At 42.8% G+C, this 7121-nt stretch overlaps 1 protein-coding gene across 1 annotated transcript in view; it reads left to right on the top strand.

Annotated features, from left to right (window-relative positions):
- Positions 1-7121, top strand: part of ANK2 (ankyrin 2, neuronal) — a 329331-nt gene that overhangs the window by 95417 nt on the left and 226793 nt on the right. The window lies entirely within an intron of this gene.

The following is a 7121-nucleotide window of genomic DNA, read 5'->3' as shown; positions in this document are numbered from 1 at the left end:
AGAGAGATGTTTTAGATAAGGAGGCACTGAAAGTTACCTAAAAAGCTCCTGAGTTTCTGTGCGAGGTGATTTGGTGATCTGATTCCACGCGGTGTGCCAATACCCTTTCTGGCTTTGTTAGAAGTGTCAGACCTGAGACGGGCTTGCAGAGCAGGATAGAAAGCCAATTATTTCGGGTTCAGGTCTGAGAAGCGCTTATTTCTGTCCGCGTTTGGATATGGAGTTGTCAGTTTGCAGGGTTGCTGGTGCCTTTAACGAGCAGCGAAAACTCTCGCATTAAAAATACTAATTGGCTGTAACCTTTCTCTCATCAAGTCTTGGCGCTGGGAAAACGGTGACTATGGCGTTAAGAGAAGCGACCCCAGTAAAACGGATCGTAGTCGGGTGTAAATCGAGGACTTCTGGCATCGCAGTTATTTCACACCCACTGAAAACTCCTTTTGTTTTCAGCCCCTCCAGCTGCAGTCCCAGAGACCTCCCAAACACAGGGCCCCCGTTCAGCCGTGTCTGTGGCGCCTTGCAGCCGTTGTCACGTTCTGGGTCGGTTTCTGAGAAATACAGAGGCCCTGCCCCGCAGAGTTTGGGGTTTTGGCTGACGTGCCTGATGAGGACGTGTACCTTTACGGAAGAGTTGTCCGTCTGCTAATGTACGTACTTGCAAAATACAGATTTGCTGAGAGACCACTGATGTCTTGCTGACACGTGATAATGGTAAAGATTACTGGAAAGAAACCCTTCATTTTAACACTGAAGAAGCACTTTCGTAGTATTGACAACTCCAGTAGTAGCCCTGGAGTTACTCCACTTCCTCTGCACAGCAGCTTTTCTGCACCAAATCCGTCCCAGCTCCTCCCATCTAGCTTCCCACTGCCAGCTCTCATACAGAGTATATTTACCCTTGCAGCAGGGATAAACTGAGCAAAGCCTCCGTAAAAAACCCCAAACAACAACAACAAAACCCCAAACCAACACAATAGATTGCTTACTGCAAAGAATTATTAGCCACCCTCGTTATCGGGGAATTAGTATGGTTAATTTTTCCTAAATGGAATAAACGATTTGAGCACAATTCAGCGTGGAAGTTCGGGCAAGGCCTGAAGGTATCTGACTGCAAGGGCTCTCCCTTTCCACCGGAGCAAGCTATTTGTGTAGGAGTTTCTAGAGCTGTTGACTACCGAGGGAAGAGCCCCGCACCCAGTAGCGAATTTTGTCCCCAGGTAAGGAAATTTATTTTGAGCATCCCACAGTCTCTTCTCCACCTCCGTGTGGTTGATAGCTCAGTGTCCTGGTGCTGGCTGCTACAAAATCTGCCTGTAAATTAGGGTTTTTTTATGGATTAACCAAAGCGCTATCACACCTGTTGTTATAGATACAATACAAAATTCACGTGGACTGCTTTTATACTTATGGAGTGTATAAAAGATGTCTAGAACAATTATTTTTTTTAAAGTGTTTTAAGGCTCTGGGTGGTTCTTTCAAAAAGCATAGGGTAAGACGGATGCATGTAGCCTGAAGATGCGTGCATTTAATTTTTAATTCTGTTTACTGTTCTCAAAATTGTGTGTGTGTCTGAGATTTTTTTTTTTTCTTATACTTTATTATTGACTTAAAACTAAATTGACTTGCATACAGTCACGACACAGAAATGCATAGAAATCCTGGAGAAACGGAGCATTGACAGTGTTGCTAGAGCCTAATTAGCTGTCACAATGCTGGGCCGTTTACTCTATTGCAGTGAGGAAAAATTGTTGTCATAGTAAAAATGATTAATTTAATCTAATTTGCAAAACCGTTTTAAGTCTTGATCTTTTTGTACTGAAGAATTAAGCCACGAGGCACTGCCGCTGAGGTCACTGAAGTGCGTGTAGGTATACATTAACGTTTTTTTATGGATTAACCAAAGCGCTGTCACACCTGTTGTTATAGATACAATACAAAATTCATGTGGACTGCTTTTATACTTATGGAGCGTATAAGAGATGTCTAGAACAATTATTTTTTTTTAAAGTGTTTTAAGGCTCTGGGTGGTGCATTAACGTTTACGCTAAATAGGCTTAGGTAATGTGTACGTGTGTTAAGACACGTTTATCATAAGCCAACTATTTGGGGCAGATTCTTTATACCAGGTGAGTGATATGGCTCTGCGCTGTCAGTACTTGACCTAGCTGCTTTGGGAGCGGCTTTAATTCATCTGTATGAGCTCCCGTGTCATTAATGACTGTGAAACACAGCTATCTCCTCACTTTTTGCTGCTTAGACTGAGCTGTCTTTCTTCCACACGCTCTCCTGGTATACAGAACGATGTTCACCGAGACTTTCCCACAGGCGTCGTTTGTGTTCTTCCGTGGATTCACTCAATGCCTTTGCTCAAGCAGAAACGTTTTGTTCTGTATTTGGATAACCCTTCCCTTCACCTGCGATGGCTCAGAAGAATTCTTCACAGAAGTTCCTTGGTAGGAATGGCAGTTTAGTATAAACCCATCTGCAGCAGTAAGTTTGCGCTGTTATGATTTTTTTTGCTCACACTTGGCCCTGTGAAAGCCCTTCTAAAGGAGAATTCAGGAAGCTTTCTCCTTGGTAAAACATCAGCTTCTCATTTTTCCTTTACAAACATAATTCTTGTTAGCATCAGTGAAAATTACGGGGAGATTCTCCAAAGCCGCCTAAAGTCAATGGAAGTCTTTCTTTGACTTAGTCGGATTTGAATTTGTAAGCACGTAAAAGGGATGAGAAATCCCTAATTATAATTTACTAATGCATCTTAAGAATCTTGTTACAGCAGGCTTCTGTAGAAGTATAGTTTAATAGAGCTGGTAAAGCTGCAAGAACTCATTTTCTTCTGGATTGAGCGCTGGGTCAATTAGAAGTAAGCTGACTTATCTATTGTTGTACTTTGACAGCTCTGTACCCCAACTGTCTTGTTCTTGAGACTCTTTCGAGATGGCACTCTTTGATGGATCTTCATCCATCAGAGCTTTTGCAGAATTGGGTGTTTCAGTCTTCCGTTGGGTCCATGACATGAGGGTAGCGAGCTCCCTGCCGTGAACAGCCGTCTACAGGGAATGGACCAGCTTAAGCCCGAGAAGACATCCTTCAGAGGCTTCTGCGTTGCTCCACTGCGTTTTTATTCTCGTCAGTGATTATTTAGCAGAGACTTGTAAGAACAACGGTATCGTTTTGAAAGATGTGATGCTTTCATGACCTTTTGTGTAACAGCTAGGAAGGTACCAGTGATAAATGACAGCTAGTCTTTTGTGTAAAATGGGAGGGGTTCATTTAGCAGGTTGCCAGCATGCATTTAATTGTTAATTACACATGGAATAGTCCTCATTAATATTCTACAGCATATTACGTTAATTGGATTTTTTTTCACAGAATCACAGAAAATTGAGGTTGGGAGGACCTCTGGAGATCATCTGGTTGACTCCTTGCTCAAAGCAGAGCACAGTCCAAAGAAAACGTTAACTTTTGACTTAATATAATCTGTGTGCGTTATGTTGGTATGAGGCCGCGGAGGCTATTTACTTACTTCTCCAACAGACCATCACCACCAGCGCGTTCAGTAACCTCCGCATAAAATCTGAGCTGCGGCTATACCCTTCAGCTCGAAAGGCACCAAAGGGACCAAAGCTGCCACAGCAATTCTGCGGAGGCGGTGCGGTGCCTCCTTAACTGCCCGCTGTTCAGGGGACCGCTCACCCGTTCTCACCTGCCTAAGGAATCGTCTTACTCTTTTCTTTCACCCTGGAGTCTCTTTCTAAGTGTGCGTAGGTGTCAGGTGAACTATGCACCTTATTTCATATAAATGCATAATTGATGCTCTTGCAACAGTTCCTTCCCAAATTCTTGTCCGTTATTGTTATTTATGTTTGTAGCAGCACTGTGCTTTTATGTTTCTAGCACATCTACTGTTATCCCATGAACGCTGTTCTCCAATTTTTCCTGTCCCTGGACTCAACTTCGCTTACGTATTCAAAAGGGAATCCTTGGATCGAGCTTTTCTATGACATTTAGCGCATCGCTTAACGATACCATCTCCCACACCACCTATTACAGTTCCGGTTGACATGTCTACAAAAACACATAATCAGATATTATAGTAGACCAGATGGCTAGTACCTACAGCTTTTCTACTCTGCAAAAATACTACTTCAGTAGAAGCAGAAAGAGATCACAGCGTCCCAGGACACGCTGTCAGTGTCAATCAACGCAAGTCCCGTCAGGAAAGGTAGCAAAGAGCAAACAAAGCCCAGGTTTCATCAGTGGAACGGTCTACATCACGAGAGGTGCCACTGTGAGGCTTTTACTAGCCCCATTGGCCCCGCAGGGCACTCATTGCATCGTAGCTCTGAACAGGACAGGAAGGCGAAAAGCATTGCGGTTATTCCCTCATTGAACAACAACTTCAAGAAAGATGCCTTAGGAAGGTAGTGTCGTTTGAATTATTCATACAACAGCGAAAGCTGGGGCCGAAACTAACGCATTTTTATCTCATTTGTGGTCTAAGTAACTAGTGAAGTAGTTTGCCAAAACGTTCCTAAAATGCGGGTAAAAGAGTAGACAGCTGTCATTGTAAGAGAATGCTATCCACCTGCTGATTTAAAAGCAGTAAGTTACTGTGTTTATCAAAGGCGAAAATGTATTCTGGAAAACAATGCCAAAGAAAGCTTAATAGTTTAAATATAGATAATTTATTACCTCACTCATTCCGCAGCCAGAAGTATCTTGTTAACATGGAAATGACTGCGTTCTTGATAAAGCAGTTTTGCGTGGACTATGTTAGAATGAATCTAAGGATTACGCGGGAAATGGTCAGGATTGGGGATGCTTGTGTGAAAATCATGGCAGCAAAGTAGTTACACTTTTAAATTTTATCGAGTAACATGCTTTGCCTTTCGAAGCTTAACAAGTTATTGGCAAATAGGGAACTAAACCTCTCTAATAACGCTTCAGGTGATCACGCTGCTGTATTGTTTACTCTGGTTCCACACCTACAAGGTTATTTTTTCAGCCAGGAGGGTTAAAAATGACTTGAAAGCCTTGGTTCTTTCAACAGAAGATGAATTTCACAACAGATCCTCTGGCCACAGAACGCACAGGGTGCCAATTATGACAGACGTCTTCCAGACACCTGGACTGTTTTTCTTGCTTTACTCTGGCTCCATATCCCACTCTTCTCAAGCTGCTTTACCTCTCAGTTTTGGTCTTTTTTTCTGTCTTTTTTTCTAACAAGACTTTACTGATAACTTGTTGTGATTGAGTTGTATCCATTCTTGCGGCTTTGTCATCTAACATCAGTCTTGTATTATCATTGTCGTTTGTGAGAGTCTAAAATCTTAATTCAGGACTTGAATTTAGGCCGTCGTGGTTTTGGGACAGTAGTGACATCATCTGCGTTTTGGGTAGTGCCTAACAAACTGCCAATCCACAATAAAGAATTAATATTTTTTCAACAATTCCTTTTACATTGACCTCGCTTGATGGAGCTTACTCATGAGCAGTTTTATGTTCAGTTCCTGTGTATGAAATGCTTCGCTGTCCTCCACGTGCCCAAGTGAAGTGGAATAGAGCAGTTTAAAAAAAAAGTGCAATGACTTTAGCGACTGTCATACCTAAAACGATTATTAGTTTTATTTCACCGAGTTCACAGGGTATTTATACGGCACGTGCTTAAGCAGCTATTTAGCTAGGCTATTTCAGAAAATCATTAAGACTGCCAAGATTCTCAAGATGAAGTATTTGCCGGTGTGCACTGCTGGACGAGGGGGCATCTTTGTATTCTTTGTTTTCTGTCAGCTGTTTTTGTTTTCTTCACCTGCTGATCAGTGAGCCATATGATATCATATCAGAGCTGACCAAATTACAAGGTGAACGTTTTGGGTGATCCTTGATCAGGATCCTCTACTTCTTATTCTGGATTACCACAGAGTTCTGTTAATGCAGTGTGGCCTATTCACAGTGTTACAGTATTATTGTTCCTTGAACGCTGAATTTTGTCCAAGTTTTTTCATATATATACACGCATGTTGTTTTTCCCAGATATAGACATATGTCTGTGTGTGTATAGAGAGAGGGAGAGACAGAAACAGGCTTCTATGGGTAAAGAAACAAAATAATTTACATAGTATTTCAGGCAAGAGAATCCGGGCTGCGAGTACACTTTAAAACTGTATATGTTATACAGGAAGTTTACCAGGACTTGCATGGCTTCTGTCAGGGGAAAAAAAGTTGTGTGGTGGTGTACGGTACCAATGACACAATTTGTTTTATGATGTTACGAGGGGTACACTTAGACGGAAGCTCAGACTATTTTATGAGAAAGTAGGCAAAGCAAAGGGGAGAGAAGAAACGTAGACAGTTTATTGTGCTGTAGATACGTTACAGTAAGTACCGTGATGTTCTCGATGGCGTTGGACAGAGGGGAAAACCCACTCCCTTCCCCCTACTTGCTGGAGAGTAGGGGAAAAAAGGAGGGTGGTGGGAGGTGGAGGTTTGTGCTAAAAAAATTAATCTGCATGGTGGCAGGTGCATGGACCTTTAGTTTCCGTTTTTATCTGTGTGCATTAATATATGACGACATCTGCTGTCAGATAACTGTTTCTTACTGTTGTAGGCATGTTTATCTGCTAAAGTTATCAGAGTGCTTGGCAAAACCACAGAGAACGTATCATTCTACACATTTTTACAGAATTGCAATATGGTTCGCCTGAAGAAAAACAGAAAATCAGCAGATGAGCCAGAAATACCCTGCAAGTGTCTGTTCCCTCTCCAGCTTCTGGACCACAGTCCCTCCACGCTGTGTTTATGCTTCGTACTGTGCCAGTGTTTGCTGCGAGAGGCAGATTTGCAACGTTTGTAGGAGTGCCGCGTATCGATTTAGCAAAGCGTTTGTTATGCAGGTCCTTCTAGAAATTCAGTTTGGAAATCCTGCAAAGCTCATTCAGCTCCTCCGATGTCAATCCAGCAGCGTGCGCGAGGATGCTTGTTGCCCAACTTCTGGGTTTCCGCATGCAGAATTGCAGGCTCCGTTGCTATGGAGACCGGGGCTCGCCGCAATAACGATCCGCGCTAACTGGCATTAATGATGCCGTGTAACCAGGGACAGGGAGCGGACACGGCAG

This window comes from Pygoscelis adeliae, unplaced genomic scaffold, assembly GCF_000699105.1.
Source record: "Pygoscelis adeliae isolate BGI_AS28 unplaced genomic scaffold, ASM69910v1 Scaffold143, whole genome shotgun sequence".
In the NCBI taxonomy this organism is placed as follows: Eukaryota; Metazoa; Chordata; class Aves; order Sphenisciformes; family Spheniscidae; genus Pygoscelis; species Pygoscelis adeliae.
The sequence above is the reverse complement of the archived record's forward strand: the minus strand, read 5'-3'. Positions and strand labels throughout refer to the sequence as shown.